This window comes from Cydia fagiglandana, chromosome 14, assembly GCF_963556715.1.
Source record: "Cydia fagiglandana chromosome 14, ilCydFagi1.1, whole genome shotgun sequence".
In the NCBI taxonomy this organism is placed as follows: Eukaryota; Metazoa; Arthropoda; class Insecta; order Lepidoptera; family Tortricidae; genus Cydia; species Cydia fagiglandana.
In genome coordinates, this window is record NC_085945.1 from 9,734,229 (window position 1) to 9,753,811 (window position 19,583).

Sequence of the window (19,583 nt, forward strand, 5' to 3'; positions counted from 1 at the left end):
GTACATTTCGATGCTAGTGCGGAAGGTATGTCATTACTTCACGAGTACCGAGATATCTTGCCACGAGCCGCAGGCGAGTGGCAAGACTCGGGACGAGTGAAGAATGACATTTCCGCACGTGTATCGAACGACTTTTTTTAATACAGTTGCGAAAAAATAAGAAAAACATTGTTAATCGTACACTAAACAAAAGTGGTAACAGTGACAGCTCGGTTAGACGTCGTCTTTAAGTATATTATATCTATGGGCGTTTGGCAGCTATTCCGTTCCATCCAGTCAACTTATTAAGAACGGAATTTTCAATATTGAATATTAAAAAATAAACGTGTTATATTGATGAAGAGGTAAGTAATTAAATATGAAATATGTAATATTTTTCGTATTCTTACATTAACGGTAGGTTTTTATGCTGATTACGACGTTTAAAGGAAACTAATATTAACACTCATCAATAAGTAGTCGTGAATTGGAACAAGTATAAATTTAAAAAAATTGGAAAAGTAAAAAGCATTAGTTCGAGATAACCAACTTTCCGCACGCTAAACAGCTACGTAAAGTAGCACTTTTTGAGCAACTGTATTAAAAACGCCCTTTTCCGAATAGGTGACGTGAATAAATATGTAAAAACTAAGAAACGATTTAACATCACCACAAATAGATAGATATAGGTATTATTAGGTATAAAGTAGTATATTAGAATATATACTCTATATTACACATCTCAAAAAAGAAATCAGTTACAAAGAAACTCAATTGACTAAAGATAGAGGCAGAGACAGGGGCCTTATCGGCTATCGCTAAAAAGCGATTTTACATATTAGTGGTTGCTTATTAGAAAGTATTCGACAGACCGATATGCAAAGGAAAGTACAAGTTCAGAGGTGCCACCTGTGTTTTGTTTTAATATAGCCAAGGAATGCCATTCTTGTATCGAGTACAGATGCCAGACGGCCGTGAACGGCACTTGCTTGATCTATATTTGTCTTTTCCAACACAATGGAGCTATCTTATTTTGTTAATACTTGGCACTTACATCGTTAAGACTACGGAGACTAGAAGTGCCATTTGACGTTACGAATTACGATGACACGTTATTACTGGGTCAATGTGTAATCATCTTTGAGTAGAATTTATTAGCAAAAAAAGCTTTTAATACGAATTTATTTTTCTTAAAAGTTTTTTCTTTTTCTTTTAAAGACTACATACACTACACATTATTAGTTCCCATCCTAAGGGGCTGTCCATAAATTACGTCATCGATTTTTGACCCCCCTCCCCCCTATAATCATCCAAAAATCATGTTTTAAATGACCCCATTTCCTCCTACTTCATGCTACCGTCATCCGATGTCCAGACCCCCCCTCCCTAATTTGAAATGACGTATTTTATGAATAGGGGTGAATAAAGGTGTTGCCTAGAAAAGAAAATCTCTACTCAAACTGCGAATGACGATCATAATATAAATTCATGTAGGTAGATTAGTCTAGCATAATTTATACTATAATTTAATATTATGAGAATAAATATCTAAATCTGAATTAATAAGTTACCTACCTATCTCTATTTTTCCCGTTTATTGAGGAGTGAAATAATAAGCGTTGAGTATTTTCATGTTTTTTACATGTTTTTTATTGTATTGTGTTATTACTTCTAAAGGGCCGATTTGTCTCGCGTATTATTGCTTATGTCAGGATTGGGGATCTAAAGTTAAGGGGCCCACTGATTACCAGTCCGCCTGCAGTCTATGGCCTTATCGGGCGACCTGCCGTCCTAGACCAATAACGTCCACAAACATAAGCGATTATTGCCGGCCGGCAATGGTCTGCTGCCACCTCTGCGACTACAGACGAGTCGTCATTTTCCCACCGTACGGCCGCCTGCCGGCAATAGTCTGATATAATTTTGACAGATCCCTACAAATTGACAGTTCGCCGGACGATGTTAGCCTGTCAGTTAACCGCAGCAGGCCACACATTAACAGTTCTATTTCAGATTTTGGACTGACGGCTATTCGGACTACGGCTCGTCGATTCCGGTCAGCGTCGACAGATATCTGCCGGACAGTCCGTGGCCTGCAGGCCAATTTACACACACATTATCAGATAGCCGGCCGGTGGCCTGTTGGCCGTCATCTGTTGTCAGTCGAGAGCCTTCGACGCGGCGTGGGTGGCGGTTTGGTAATATGTCGTAAACAAATAAAGACACGTGTCGAGTATTATACACATTAACAATTCACTGTCAGGAACACGTATGTGTGTTCATTTTCATTTTGTACTTGAAACGGGGCGCCCGGCACCGAAAGTGTTAAATACAGGGTGTTTGGTACATCGTTTGCCAAATTAAAACGGCAGATAGGTTGAGTCATTTGCTATCTTCTCAGGGCTAGAAATTTTAAATTAGGCGCACATTTATTTTTTCACTTCTACGCAATTTTTTCGTAAATTTCAAATTTTTACTTGCGTAGTAGTAAATAAATGGCCAATTTTCGTTTATTTCTAGGCATGAGAAGATAGCAAATGAACAAAACACCCTCTATAATTTAGGAAGGCCGAAACTCACAAAGAGAAAGAAACGTTTATTATATAATCTAAGGCCTAAGCTATACTAAATCACATAAGTAGGTACAGGTTCTCATTAGGCTTTGTAGGTAAATAAATTCAGCATCAAATAGATAGTGACGGCATACTATTTAAATTAAACTGGCCAATTATTTATATCGGGACACATCCTTAAATTTCTACTAAGTACGTCATTATACTCATTATCATTACGATTTTATTATTTTGGCCGATACTTTCTATTTGACGCTAAGTGCACTAAACTGTAGCTGCAGGAATCGCCAACCAAAGGGAGCAGAAATTACTACCAATAAAATTTTGCTACAACAAAAATGATGTGTGTGAACGGACTCTCACAATACCATAATGCGCAAAATTGAAATCTACGGTTGTTCGGGCGGGCCGCCAAAATCACAATCGCATTTGATATACCTAATATACTTACGTGTATAATTTATATTAAATTTGATTACATTTTCTATTAATTCTGCTGCTAAGTATCGTTAGAGATTTCAATATATTTTTGAATAATAATTAACTAACATTTGGAAAACTTAACTATTATCTAAATACATCGTCTTTCTTTTAACTACAGCGCAGTCGCAGTACTTCTAAAGCCCCCTCCAGACTATGCGCGTGAATCGCGGGCAAAGCCGCGAACGCGAGTGTGGAGTCGATTTCGCTGTCCGCGAAAATCGACGCCACACTCGCGTTCGCGGCTTCGCGCCGCGATTCGCGCACGAGTGTGGAGGAGGCTTAACACAAGAGCGCCGCAACTGTAGTATCTAGAGAGATAAAATAGATGTTGGGTTGGAAAGAGCAGAACAAATACACCTAGTGGCAGGGGTGCGAAACTCCTGAGATCGGCCAAACTCGGCTCCGCTCGGCTCAGCATTGCTCCGAGCAATTATTAGGGTTGGCACCACTTGACTTCCTTTGGCGTGCACGACCACAGATAAGATAATCACTTGAATTTTGACAACCCTAAATAGCCGAAAGGGATAGTGCCATATATTAGGAAGGGATAGCATGATTCGACCCTGAACCGCTGTCAAACTTCGGTTTTGTAGGAAGTTTCCTTTCTGTACGGTAGTACTATTATTTATTCTGTGCTAGTGGTACCATCGGAAAGCAAGCAGATGGTATAACTAATTGGTGATGATCTTACAATGACTTTGATAGACGGTTAATTGTCTTCAGCCGGCCCTTAAGCAGGTGCCACGACCTTTGTTACTAACATTTGACCTTTTATAAGTACGGATAGATCGATGTAAAAAAGTTCCTATAACCGTCCCAAGTAGCATATCACCTAACGGTAAAACGAACGGACGATAATGTATTTCCCTCACGTCTTTATTCGTTACTGACCCATAAAAGTAGTGTGCGATGCAATGTCCTAAAATCTAAAGGACTTAATTTCATAATATAAACTATAAAGATATGTCCTTTTACTTTGAAAGTAAGTATTGCAGGTATTACACAACCGCGATGCTGGTAGGTTATAAATATAAAGTGAGTAAATTGGTTACCTATGGCAGGGGTGCGAAACTCCTGACTTCGGTCAAACTCGGCTCCGCTCGGCTAAGCATCGCTCCGAGCAATTATTAGGGTTGACACAACTTGACATCCCTTTGTGTGCACGACCACAGATAAGGCTTGAATTTTGACAACCCTAAATAGCCGAAAAGGATAGTGCCATATATTAGAAACGGACAGCATGATTCGACCCTGAACCGCTGTCAAACTTCGTTTTTGTAGGAAGTTTCCTTTCTGTACGGCAGTACTATTAATTATTCTGTGCCTATGGTATGAAATCGTTTCAACACTTTCAACAAACCGCTTTAAACAGGGCGCGTATTTTTATCACATGAGATAATCAGACATAATCATGAATCTAGAATTCCTACGTTGACAAAAATTTTTAGGTTTACTTTATTTCCTTACATACCTAAACGTTTTTTACAAAGTGGCATTATATTAAAATCTTTAGCTTAAATACCAATTATCTTTAAAATATGCGCCCTTACTTTTGATACAACAAACGCACACGCTTGGGAAAATATCATCAATAAAATTCCATCCAACACACATACTATACTATCCCCTCCAAGATGAGAGAGGGGCTATGAATACCTACAGTTGCCTCCAGAAACTCGCGAACTAAATTGACAGGTCAATGTGCACAAATGATACCACAGTTTGGCCAGTGTTGTTCATATCGATATTTTCAAAAAAGTTTGAATTAGAGAATGTCGGTATTTCCAAAATTGTGCAATTTTATAGTACCTAATAGAGACAAGGATATTTAATAAACATATTGTAATTAAATAAATATTTTATTATATTTATTTTGTTTTATTTGTTAGGAAAACTTACAGCTAGAGTAACAATTAGGTAAGTTGTAGGTGATAACATAGAAAAAGTGATTTTGGCTCAAAATACAAAAAAGGCCGGCCCAGACGGGGAAATATTTCGTATAATGTGATTAATTTCTCATTTAATTCGAGTGGTGTGGACGCAAAAATTAAATCGCCTCGGTATCCCTATGGCTTCGATTGTGAAGACCAGTCCCTAAACTGGACGTTTAAGTTGACAATTAGGTCAATATCAAGCAAATCTTGTCAGTAGACAAAGGCGCGAAATTTAAATTTACTTTGAGACGATATCCCATCGCGCGTTCATTTTTCAAATTTGCCGCCTTTTTTACTGACAAGATCTGCTTGACCAAGTATAAATAATTATGGATCAATCTCATCTACCGGCCACATGTATAAAATTAAATCACCAATTTTAGATTTATGGCGACAACCGAGCTCTTGAAATAAAGAACGGCAAGTTGTTGCACACTAACATGACACTGAAATTTGTCAGTTTCTCATCCGCACCTCCTGATTTGATTGGTAACGACACAATCTTACAATCGAATTAACCACTTTTCTCGTCACATTCATATTAATCGAAATCGTTTGTGACCCCTTTATGACATGGGTAGTAAGTGCAATATTTTACTTATCGATATCATTTTATCGACATATACCCGTGACTATTTTTTCTTTGCTATTCCTGGTATCATTTTATTTGTCAAACTCATGTCAATTTAGTTCGCGAGTTTATGGAGGCGACCTTAGGTAAGTATATGTTTTTGACGAAGGAAAATATGTCCTATGTCTTCTAAATCTACTACTGCTAGTAGTACTAATAGCACTATTAGGAGCACCAGAGGGCCTACCGCGAAAAACGAAAATGGAAATTACGTTCTGCCTCTCGTTCGCTTTTCTATATTCGTGTGACGCGCATTGAATTATTACTACAAAACAATCGCGATAAACGATTTCGTTTATCGCGGTTGTTTTGTAGTAGGTAATCATTCAATGCGCGGGATAAGGGCTAAACCGGAAAGGTCGCGTCTTTTTTTAAACAGACATTAATCAATAAAGGTTTGCCATCCCTGTGATCCCTGTCCTACTCCTTTCCTATTTCTAAATTTAAGTATTTTACAATCAAAACATGGCACAGTTACAAATAGTTTTTATTTTTATTAATTAAAACAAATTAACATTTAAAGTGAAAGTGTGCAAGCCACATAGAAAGTTATATCTACTTTATATCAAATTTTAAGCCGATCCGACGACTGGAAGAACAGAATATCGATTTAACTTGCTATATACGAAAATGGTGAGTTGGTGGATGAAATTTCGCGGTACGTTATGCCATACCTAATAAACGTTGTAGATACATTTCTTTTTTTTCACCCATAGTTTAAAGGCTCCTCTACACGATGGGCCAGCTCCGGCCACTCCAAGGGACGCAGCCATGCGGTAGAATGAGACAGCAATATCACTTGCTCCCTCTAACGCATAAATGCGTCCCTTGGAGTGGCCGGCGCTGGCCCATCGTGTAGAGGAGAAATAAGATCTTTCAGAGAAGAGTCTCCAATTCCATTCCAAACCCACCTGGAGGCACAGAATAAATAATAGTACTAGGTACAGAAGACTCACACTCTAACAAAACGCGTCTGTCACTATCATCACAGATATGGCCGCTAGGTGGCGACAGCGCCACGCGCGGCTTATGGCAAACCCCAAATTGGGGTCGAACGGATGTACTTTTAGCTACCTGTAGCAAAGCGACGAAATCGCGGAGTGAGCCACGCCTGCTGGTGGGAGTGGTGAGTCTATCTATAGATACGGCTAGCATATCTTGCCGGAAATCGCCCAACTTCATACACCAAATCGAGCGATCCTTGTAAAATTTTGTGTGAGCAAGTTCGATGAATTCGATGATACATGTAAATACATACATGTAATACATGTTCTTTAAAAAAAATCAAAACGGCAAATCCATGGATGGGGGTTCGCGAGATTTCAGCTCACAGAGACATTTGATATAAGCAATGACACGGTAAACGTGATAGCAAGTTGTAAGGGGCCCACAGATCACCAGTACGGTTACCATCAGTTTGTCACTGACATAAACGCCGTCGAGAACGTAATTTACTTTCTATACATCTCGCTCGCACTCGCATATTAGTGCAAACGGGATGTATAGAAAGTAAATTACGTTCTCGACGGCGTTTATGTCAGTGACAAACTGATGGTAACAGTACAGTTCGCCGGACGATATCAGCCTGTCACGTTAATGGCGTCAATCGTAAAAGGTGACAGTTGCGAACAACTTATCGTCCGGCGAACTGGTAATCTGTGGGCCCCTTTAATTAGATGATTGTGTACTGTCTGGCGTCCGTGCTAATTAATAGTAGGCCATTAAGAGACGTAAACAACATTACATCCCATTAGAATTACCTACAAAGCTAAGTATGTATATATATGGTAAACTTTACTACTTATTACAGAAGGTAAGTATATGTTAAGTAGGTATTGTTGTGCCAGTGGGGAGACACTCCTCACTTCGGTCGAATTCTGCTCCGTTCGGCTCAGTATTGCTCCGAGCAATAATTAGGGTTGGCACCACTTGACTTCCTTTTGCGAGCGCGATCACAGATACGATAATCACTTGAATTTTGACAACCCTAAATAGCCGTAAGGGATAGTGCCATACATTAGAAAGGGATAGCTTGATTCGACCCTGAACCGCTGTTAAACTTCGGGTTTGTAGGAAGTGTCCTTTCTGTACGGTAGTACTTTTATTTATTCTGTGGTTGTGCGACATTCCATAAGATTAAGTGTTTGTGACTATCAGCGCCTTCTACCAACCACCGACTTCACACCTTGCCAAGCCCTTTGCGTGTTATTATTTTATTTTATTTATTTTTATTTTATTAGTCAAATAAGTAACACAGCATTACAGTAAAACCAAGGCACTGTGAAACTAAAAAAAAAATACAATACAAAGAAACTACAAATAAAAACCAAAGACAAATTAAACATTAGATTTGGGCGACGACGTAACAGCGTGGCTCCGTTGCGTCGTCTGACTTGGCGTAGGATTCGGCAGGTTGCCCCGGTACCGCCGAAACACCATACCCTTCGGCCAGAAGTCCGCGCTTGTGATGGTGGCCTGCAGCGGCCGCGGCACGCGGGTTATGTATCATCATCCACATTGATAGATACTTTACTGTTAGTAAACCTTATTGCCAGGCGCTTCTTTCATCCGAAAGCGGCCACCAATCCGTCAACCTTTTGCTCCTTATGCTTTTGTCCGTTAGCTCGTTGGGTGGATGACATTCGGAAAATTGCGGGGCACTTTTGGATGAGACTAGCCCAGGACCGGGATAAGTGGCGTACACGAAGAGATGCCTATGCTCAGCAGTGGGCGACTGAAGGCTAGAATGATGATGATGATGAAACCTTATTGCAAAGTCATAAGGTCCACAAAAGGTCAGCTCTGTGTTACTGATAGTTTTGTATGTAGGTATTTATAATAGCGGAGAATTGTCCATAGCACTGATCAGTTTACAGTGAGGCTTCTCTGATCGGATTACTAACGGTGTTCAGTTCTCGTGGATCTTTTACCACAAGGAAAGAAAATACATTTTAACGTCACAATCTGATTATAACAATTTCATCATCATCATCTCAGCCATAAGACGTCCACTGCTGAACATAGGCCTCCCCCTTGGACCTCCATACGTGCCGGTTGGAAGCGACCCGCACCCAGCGTCTTCCGGCGACCTTAACAAGGTCGTCTGTCCATCTTGTGGGTGGACGTCCTACTCTGCGCTTGCTAGTCCTAGGTAGTAGGATATTATATAGGTAAGTAAACATACTTTATTGCAGAAATTAGACCAATCGCGGACTTAATGCTTTTTAGGCACGTAACATCATTTATCTGTAACAATGTACATGTGGGCCATTATTTTTAAACCCTAAACTTTTTTTAGATTTGGGAATTTTTATGATATTTCTACTTGAAAATCAGATTCGGCGGAAGTATTTACCGTGGACTATTTAATCTGTGCCGTGGGAAACCCTAAGGTTCACCGTTGGTACCCAAGCTTTTGACTTTGGGTCCCAAGTGGTTGACTGGTAGAGAATGCCTTAAGGCATTAAGTCCACCATTTGTACCTTTATGTATTGTCTCTCTTCTTCCTCGCGTTGTCCCGGCATTTTTGCCACGGCTCATGGGAACCTGGGGTCCGCTTGGCAACTAATCCCAAGAATTGGCGTAGGCACTAGTCTTTACGAAAGCGACTGCCATCTGACCTTCCAACCCAGAGGGTAAACTAGGCCTTATTGGGATTAGTCCGGTTTCCTCACGATGTTTTCCTTCACCGAAAAGCGACTGGTAAATATCAAGTGATATTTTGTACATAAGTTCCGAAAAACTCATTGGTACGAGCCGGGGATCGAACCCGCCGCGACCTCCAGATTGAAAGTCGCACGCTCTTACCGCTAGGCCACCAGCGCTCTCGTACCTTTATGTATTGTGGATATAATAAATAAAGGCCTATATCTCTAAATGTGTATAAACTAGTATGAATATATCTCTAGTGTAGATAAGTTAAACTCCCGGAATCGCTGATATCATGTGAATTAGTTTCAAAACAATACCTACCGGTACTTTATCACGTCTACCAACTATAAATTGATAAATTGTTAAGTATGTACTTTATATATAACCCAACTAGCTTTTGCCCGCGACTTCGCCTGCGTGGAATAAGTAATTTGGGGAGCTTATTTTTATCCACTCTGCTTTTTATTGATTCCCCATGTAACTTCCACCCCCCTTTTTACTCATAAATAAAAACTATCCTATGTCCTTCCGCGGGACTCAAACTATATCTATACTAATTTTCAACTAAATCGGCTCAGCGGTTTAAGCGTGCAGAGGTAGGTAGAGCAGGCAGACAGACAGACACACTTTTCACCTTTATAATATTAGTATGGATCATATCGCAATGTACGAGGTCTCGCGTGATAAAACAGTTTATCTATATGATTAGGTTACCTATAACGAATTTAATCGCTTATACCGCAAAATAACGCCGAAATAACGTCAATAACTACCTATTTATTGCCGTTACCTCTGTTAGAATTACGACTGATAGAGGCGCATTTAATAAATAAAATATTATAAGGTAGGTACATTTTTGTACTAGACGACGATATATATTGTAAATTTATATGAATATGTACCTACTTAGTTATATGTATACATGAAAAACATCCATAACTAAGGAAGAATGATTTGTGATAAGCACACAAATAAAATGTCCTTACCAGGATTCGAACCCGGGACCTCCTGCTTAGTAGGTCATTTCCGACCCGGCCCAGGAGACCATCAAGCATTTGGACAAATAATAAATACTAAGTACGGTCTCCTAGCCTAGACGGTAGCGCTATTGAACTTTTAACTTCTAAATATCTTCCAAAATTATGTTAAGTATGACCCAGGCACCTACATAACAATTTGACCTGACTGACCTCACGTTACAGTTTAACCTGAATAAGGTCGTAGAGTCTGGATCAGAGGTCAATACCCTTCAGATATCAGCTAAATAGACTCCTAAGCTCGACAATCGCTTAATGATATCGATGGCTAAGAGCCATTAATCGACTTAATGCGAACCCACCCTACGTCGTAACACGTACCTATACCATACCTATAAATTTTAAGGGCGGCATATACATATAGGTGTACCTACGTAAATACCTTCCTCAGTTCCTAATACTTAATTCAGAGTTGGATGGATTCCCGTCTACTTAAGTGGAAGGACGAAGGACTGGAAGGGCTATGATGACATAGACGACCTATACATATTATGTACATAAGAAAGGTGTACTTTTTTACAAGCTTTTATTTACTTTCACCTGACCGTTGTCTGCCTCTCTGTAATCAAATCTTGCAAGTTAAACGTGATCCACTTCCCGGTTTCCGATTTAGCTGAAATTTTGCATACATACGTAAGTCGGGTGACAATGCAATATTATGGTGTCATTGAGCTGATCTGATGACGGAGACCGGAGGTGGCCATAGGAACTCTGTGATAAAACAACGAAACCTTATTGTGTTTGGGGTTTTTAGAATTGTCTCGATGAGTATTAGTTGCCTGTGCGAAGAAAAGTAACAGTCAGCGATAAAAGCTTGTACCAAAAATTAAATATTTGCCACATACTTATTAGGTTCTTTAGACAGAAATGAGCCCTTCATTGTCACGCCATATCCGTTTCCGCCTGTCTTCCTGTGATTCCGGACCGCGTTCGTATTAACCCCAAGTTGAAAAGGAAACTGTAACTTTATTTATACACGTATTTATTCCATAATAATCCGATTAATCTGCCACCAAAGGTTTCCTACTTAGAAGACCACTTTTGTCTGTTATACCGATAACACCGCCTATCAGTACCCGGAAAAATGTGTCTTCCTTAATTAAGTATAGGTACCCTGAAAAAAATCCTTAGGTAGTTATATTAAGTTTAGTTTATGGCCACAGATCCACAGAATTAGCTCAATAGTGGGACCGGATTTTTGCACTAAAAGTTTTGATAATTCTAAAGTTGAAAAAGTGATACTTATCTGATATAGGACATATTTTTAAGCATATATGCTATATATGATGAAAAGTTAGAACGAGCGTAAGATATAAATTAGGTATTTATATATTTTTAGTAATGATTTTTTAATATTGAATTAAAGTGCAATGTTTAAGTTCCATTGTTTATAATATGTATGACGCTTTATAATGTAAAATTATTAGAAATTTTTTTAACGTGCTTCTTTGTCAAACTACAATTAGCTTATTATTTTGTCGATATTGAATTAAAGTTTAATAAATCCACAACAACATATCTAAATTTATAAGTTAATAGGCAAGCTAAAAAGCTAGAAGAATAAGATATATGCTTTAGAATTAATATACGTTTTTTGTCCTATAAGATCTAATATTGAATTAGAGTCTGTAAAAATAAGTCTATTACTATAAAATAATATACGCAGCCATATTATGGAAAGTAAGAAATTTCTGTGTGTAGCTTGCATTGTAATAGTAAAATCTAGTTAAAAAGGCGCGAAATTCATACATACGCCGCGCTGGTCCGTCAGTCGCCGGCGCGGCGCTCGAGAGCCTATCATAGCCTACCTATACCTCGCCCCTCGCCCCACCTCCCGCTCAGTAACACTGTCTGTCTTTTCTTATCATTCATTTGTTTGTTTACCGTGCACATATATAAATTAGATGCGGACATTACGTGAAATTAAAATATCTTATTAAGTAAAAATACCTACAGCTGGTCAATCAGATCTTGTCAGTAGAAAGAGGCGGCAAATTTGAAAAATGTAGGTGCGAAGGGATATCGTTCCATAGAAAATTTGAATTTCGCGCCTTTTTTTAGTGACAAGATTTGCTTGACCAGCTATATTTCATTATCTTGACTAATATTGTAATAAAAATGTACAAGATATTCACAACTATTTTTTACTATACATAGTTTGTCAAAGGACTGTCTCATTTCAAACATAGACAGGGAGAATCATCATACTATCTTTGACTTACACTAGTACTAGCACCCAAAAGAAAAGGATGAATATAGTTTTTTGTTTTTATTTACTGACAAATTGGTTTGACCAAATATACCTATTTCTGGTTCCTATTGTCATGTCCTGTCCTATTCAACGTCAATATCATAATATGTATATTATAAACCAACTGATCAATATTACACGGTATACATCCTGAATATACAATAAGGTAAGTGGCCTCACTTACCTTATTGTATATTCCGTGTGGGCCGTATATGCCTATATACAGCCCACCTTAAATTAAAATGGTTTTTTTTTTTAATAAACAGGATATGAAGTATGAAAAACTCACTCGAATAGGTTTCTCATTTATTTAAGTTTCTTCATTATACCAAAATAGTTATAAAAATATTACGATACTCTTGGAAAATATACCTTTTATAAAAGTCCTGTTATGGCCCTTATTGAACACTACCAGTGTATTACTTGTCTTAATCCCGCAAAAAATAATCATTTTGACAGTAGGTAATAACAGATTTTATTGTTTTTAACTTAAGACTTATAGGTACATATACAAATAACAATATTTGATACTTCATAACAGGAGGATTTATTTATAATAAGTGAAAATAATTATTTTGGGTCTTAATAACTAAAGATATAAAAATTGTCTAGTTTACGCCAAAATAGTAGGTAACTAAACATAAATCTTTATTAGTTACAGTAGTCTCATCTTTTAACATCTGGGGGCACGGCAGTGCCCCCGCCAAGACGAGAAAAGCGCAAGGGCACTATCTACCTTTTCTCGAAGCGCTTCGTCGTTTTTTGGAACCCTCATAACTTGGGGTTGGATTATACCAGATAAACAAAGTTCTCGGACTTATTAAGCATATCAATTGCATAGCTCTTATACTTCAGATTTTATTCATATCTAAAAACTTCGATTTCGTCACTGACTCACTCACTTGATGATCATCAATACCGGGTACTTCCTGAAGTCCTCTAAGAAGCTGAAATTTGGTATGTAAGATAGTTTTAGTACACAAACAACAAATAAATTCAAAAAAAATTTATCCCTAAGGGGATGAAGATGGGGTTTAATTTTGTATGGGAAATCAATAATCGCTGAACCGATTTAGTTGAAATTTGGTATGTAGATAGGTATTGTCATGGGGAAGGATATAGAATAGATTTCAACCTCAAAGTTTACCCTTACGGGGTGAAGGCAGATTTCAACCCCAAAGTTTACCCTTACGGGGTGAAGGGTTATATGGGGAATCAGTAAGAAGTACATTGTGTAACAGATGCCCCCAGATACTTATTTCAGGATTTTTAATAGTAAATCACCCCCAACCCTTTAAATTAGGGGATGGAAGATTGTCATAAACAACTTACAAAAAGAAGTGAAATCCCATCAAAAACATTTTGATGTACAATGTTGCCCAAACGAAACCATAAGGCTCGCACTGTCAAAAAGTTATCAGATCTCTTGCCAAGCTTCTAACTCTACAAGCCCTCTAACTTTACTATAGTCTGTTTTTTTTAGCATTAGAAAGAACTTCGCAGAAGTAAGCTTATGGTTCCAAATCGGGCACTTTTAGCGGTAATAATTTCAAGTAAATTATATGTATTGACCATGCTACATTAGATAATTCAATAATTATTAACAATTAAAGAGCCTGATAAAAACTGCACGCTTGCTTCTGCGGAGTTCTTTCTAATGCTAAAAAAAACGAACTATAGCTCTACACCAAAAGTGTGTGGCTTGGCCGTTTCGTTTCTACAAGAACTATTGTATGTAAGTATAATACAAAAACCGCCCAAATGCGAGTCGCACTCGCGTTCCAAGGGTTCTGTACATTACACAATTTTTAACAATATATTTTTTTAAGAGAAAAGTGAGTAGTCTTTAAAAAATCCGTAGGTATCGGAAAACTAGGTACTTAAGTCCGACTCACGCTTGACTGCACATTTCTAATAGGTTTTCCTGTCATCTATAGGAAGAGAGCTAATATGTGTATTTTTTTCATAATTTTAGACCCAGTAGTTTCGGAGATAAGGGGGGAGGGGGGAATGGTCATTTTTTGCGTATTTTCTTAAATAACTTCTAAACTATTTATTTTAAAATTATGAAAAAATATATCTGAGATTCTTACAATGAGCCCCTTCGTTTGATATATATATATATATATATACATATATATATATATATATATATATATATATATATATATATATATATATATTTTTTAATTTATTGAACAATAAGCTAAATAAAGTACATAATTATTACAAGACCCATCGTGGGCAAAACCTTGAGGAGGTTTGTATGCCGATGGGGAGTTCGAGAAAATAACATGACAATATACATATCTATCTTATACTAATTAAAATTCTAACAAAATTCTCTTATATTAATTCATATTCTAATTCTCTTATATTAATTATAACAAGATATAGTTTTTTTTTTCTATTTATCATTCATCTCAAAAGTGACCCCTTTATTTGAATTTCTATTATTTACTTTACGTGTATGTCCTTGGGCTAGAGACTTACATGTGTATACCAAATTTCAACTTATTGGTGCAGTAGTTGCGGAGCAAATAGGCTGTGACAGACGGACAGCCAGACACACGAGTGATCCTATAAGGGTTCAGTATTTTTCCTTTTGAGGTACGTTACCCTAAAAATAATGAATTTAATAAATTTTTCACCTTATGCCCATGTGGCGGTAGCGAAACAGCCAAGCCACATATTTTGACTAAGGTGTAGAGTTAGTGAAGTTAGGGCTTGTAGAGTTTGAAGCTTGGCTCGACAAGAGATCTGACAACTTTTTGACAGTGCGAGTCTTATGGTTTCGTCTTAGCAACAAAATTTACATGAAAATGTGTTTGGTGGGATATTTTTTTACAGTAAAAATATTTATTCGTAACAGTAAGTATTATCTTTTAACATAATTTTTACAGTACATCTGGTGCTACATTACGACCGGTGCTATAATAAGCACGTTAAAACACTCCCTTTGACCGTGTTTTAAAATTCGTCACTCGTTGCAAAATATCTATTTTTCGCAATTCTATCGTAAAAGAAAAGAAAACTAACGAAGAGGTTTTACGCATACGAGGGCCGCACTGAAAGTTTTGCGTAACTTTTGAATAAAATCATTTATAACCATAATAATACATTTATTGCTTCTCAAAATGTTTCCCTTTACATTCTATGCACATATTCACTCGCTCAGACCATTTTTGGAAGCATGAGGCCCAATCACTTGACTGCATGTTTTCGACGTGGTGATGAAACGTAGTAACTGCCTTATCCGGGGTCTTAAATGTCAAACCCCAAATTAAATCCTTAATTTTGGGAAATAGATAGAAGTCACAGGGTGCAATGTCTGGATTATAATCCGTATAAGAGACATTTTCCACGTTTTCGTAATTAAAAAATGTTTTTGCCTTTATTGCGGTATCGGTGGACGCATTATTATGACGCAGGAGGATGCGGCTTCTCGGTCGTCTCTCGCGGTCTTTTTCAATGACTGCGGGCACACAAATGGTAGTGTACTACTCAGTATTTAACGTTATTTTATTATTTAAAAGTACGGTACAAAAAAGTCGCGTTTAAAAAAAACAGACGATCAAAATGTTTGGCAACGCTTTTGGCTTGTTGAACTTCTATGGGCCTCCTGTCACCTTCGAAAGACCCATTGACTGGACTAATGCCTTTTTTCCGGATCGTAGCAGTAAATCCAGATTTCATCTCCTCTAACGATGTTATATACAGCATTTGAACTTTCTTGCTTGTACTTACGCAGCATTTCTCGGCACCAGTCAAAAAGTACCTGTTTTTGGACTGAAGTTAATTCGTGAGGAATCCAAAGACAACAAGGCTTCCCGACTTTTAAATATTCTTGTAAAATCTTTTGTATTTGTCTCATACCTATCCCTAATTGTCCTCAAATTTCGTCATAGGTGATTCGTGGGTTTTCTTCAATGAGTCGTCTCACAGTAGCCACGTTTCCTTGAATGATCGCCGTGGACGGTCGACCTTCACGAAAATCATTATCTAGAATAATACTGTCTCTACTAAATTCACCATACCAACGCCTCACGATGCTCAGATGTGGTGCTTCAATCCCAAAAGCATTTTGAAGGCAAGCACTACACTCTTGCGGAGTAAGCGAACTTTTAAAATCATAACAAAATCATAGCTCTAAAAATATTTTCGCGTTAAAGCCACGTTCAACGCACTGACTTACTTTGACAAGCCATTAAAAACAAAAGACGATCGATTTGTCGCCAACATTTGTCACATTCCATAATCAAAAGCCTGTATTTTTTAAAATATACAATTCATAATTTAAATGTTTACCAGTGGCCAGTAGTGCAAAACATTCAGTGTGGCCTATGTAGTAGGAGAGAGGAGGAGTTTGTTAAGAACTATAGACAATAGAAGAGGAAGGATGCTTGGGCACCTGATACGACACGACGAATTTATCAAAAATATCATAGAAGGGAAAGTTGAAGCAAACAGGAAGAGGGGAAGACCAAGGAGAGCGTACATGGATCAAATAAAGGAAAAGATCAAAGTCGTGTCGTATCGGGCTGTCAAAGAGAAGGCGGAGGACCGCCAAACATGGAATTTGCTCCACCGACAAGAGTCATACTCTTAAATATATGATGATGATCGTAAATACCTACCTATGTATTAACAAAAAAAAGTCACTTGTAATTAGTTACTGCCTTTAAAAAGTATAAGTGCCTCAATGTTATTAGACTTTTTGATTCTTTAAAACGTCTTTAGGTCAATAAAGCAAGTGAAAAATTATTAGAGTTAGACCAAGAAAAGTCTGCAGCAATTTTGACAGCCCACGCAGTGCAAGTGTTATTTATAAGTCATAATTTCATAGAAGTTTCTTCAAATCGACCTTATTAATAAGAGATTAAAAATATTGAAATTATCTTAAAATATTTTAATCTAATATTTCATCTCATACGTTCAATAAGGCCCGGGACTAGACCTTTTTACCTGCACTGACAGTGGGCCTTCTTAGCAACAAGTACAAATTCAGAATAATTGGGAATAATAGGGAGCAACTGCTATTTTTGAATGCTGGGCCTTGTTACCCGCCGGGCCTCATATGCCTGCACCTCATCTACCTTATTTATTTGTTTTACAAGGGGAAAAGTTGTTGATTAACCGCTCGTGCTAATATTGATACCCAAACAAGCGAAACATTTTTTTTTATTAAATAGGAGGCAAACGAGCAGACGGATCATCTGGTGGTTAGCGATTACCGCCGCCCATGGACACCCGCAACACCAGAAGGGTTGCAAGCGCGTTGCCGACCTTTAAGATGGGGGTCTTTGAAGGTTTGAAGGTCGTATCGGACAGTTCATTCCACAGTTTGGCTGTTCGAGGCATTCACAAATTCAAACATTCTAAAATTGAATCACGAGCGTAGTTAGTGGTTCGTAAAGTTGAACCTTGAGCGTAGTGAAGGTTTCAAGGGACGAAGGTTAAATAAAATTTTCACCACATCAGCTCGTAAAGGCCCTCTTGATTGTTCGTAACGGATAAGAAAAGTGGCATTTAATTTGATGCAAATTTTGAGTTGTTACCGTAGGTAAATTGGATCAGTTGGTTGGTAATATTGACTTTAAAATGATAAATATTGAATAACGTCAGTTTGAAATTGATTTTATGATAAAGTAAATATTATCGGAGATGATCGCTCTTAAAAAATATATGTCGCTAGTCATTTATAACCTAAAAGCGCCAAATTACGCAAAATTATATTGAAATGACACCTGTGTATTGAATTTGAAGAATACTTTAACAAGGGTAGTTATCTGTATGACAATGCACCTAAAATAATTTTCTAATGTATCTATTATTTCTGTACTTAACACGATAACGAATTCTATGTAAACGAAACCGCGGGCAATCCCTAGTACATATAGAAATAAATAAGGGAAGGTAAGTTTCCATTAGTGTACTGTGTAAAATAACTATTTACCATTGATAATAATTTTATAAACGCTTTGCGTATTTTTAAGGGCACCGCGCTAACCGCTAGCCCGCGACCGTCGATCGCTGCCTCCTGCCACGGCGCACAGCGCGGCGCGCGCAAACGCCGCGCGTTTGAAATGTAACTTAATATAAGCTCGGAATGCATACTTACGTATCAGTATTTAGTGTCGCCGTGATTTTATATTTCTAATCTTTTGTGTGAGAAGTAAGATCTTTATTATGACCGTGTAATATTAACTCTACAAACTTTAATTCAATATTGGCTATACTGCTTAACGAGAAATCAATATCTAGACAAGCACATTGTCTACATTTCTAACTTTTTACATGTATACTAAGTTGATAGATAATATCGTAATTTTGCAATATCAGCTACTCTAATTCTGTATTTTCATAATAATTCCTGTTTTTACGTTCACCAGAAAGCAGCTGTTCCAGATTTCTAAAAACCGAATAGTGTGAATAAATTAAAGTGTTATTGAATATGTTAAAGTTTTTTGTAACTTTAATTTTATATTTACATAGTTATTTAGCAAAAATTAAAAATTTAAATATGGCCGAACGCTCCACCTAAAATTTTCTAACTTTTTACATGAATGTTATTTAACATGCTTACAATAACATATCAAAAAAGAAAAAACTTTAATGTTATCAAAACCCATTTTTGTTCCACCGCTGGTCTAAATATACAACTCGAATAGAAGTAAGTACTTACCTAAAGTATTATACCTACGAGTACAAGGTCAAAGGGATCGATAATTAGTGAAGAATGCTTATTCATTAAGGAATATATACCTACTCTATTTTAAAAGCATAGAGTAGAATATCAGTTGACCGAGTGGAGTTATAATAGGTAGCCATAGCACGGTAGGTCTTTGTTATAAGATTTTATTGTGATGAATCTAATCTTATAATTATAATATAAAACATTCCTGACCGACTCACGCGTGAATGCAGAGTTGATATGATCGTTTCTCTTATTTTTTGTAATTTTTATATATTGTGATTGTGACCTAGCTTTTTTGCCACTTTTGTGTTATTTCTAGCCAGCCGGCCTAGCCAAGGTTACAATCT

At 37.4% G+C, this 19,583-nt stretch overlaps 1 protein-coding gene across 2 annotated transcripts in view; it reads right to left on the reverse strand.

Moving 5' to 3' along the window:
- LOC134670742 (malignant T-cell-amplified sequence 1 homolog) overlaps nt 1–19,583 on the reverse strand; it is a 44,421-nt gene that overhangs the window by 17,775 nt on the left and 7,063 nt on the right. The window lies entirely within an intron of this gene.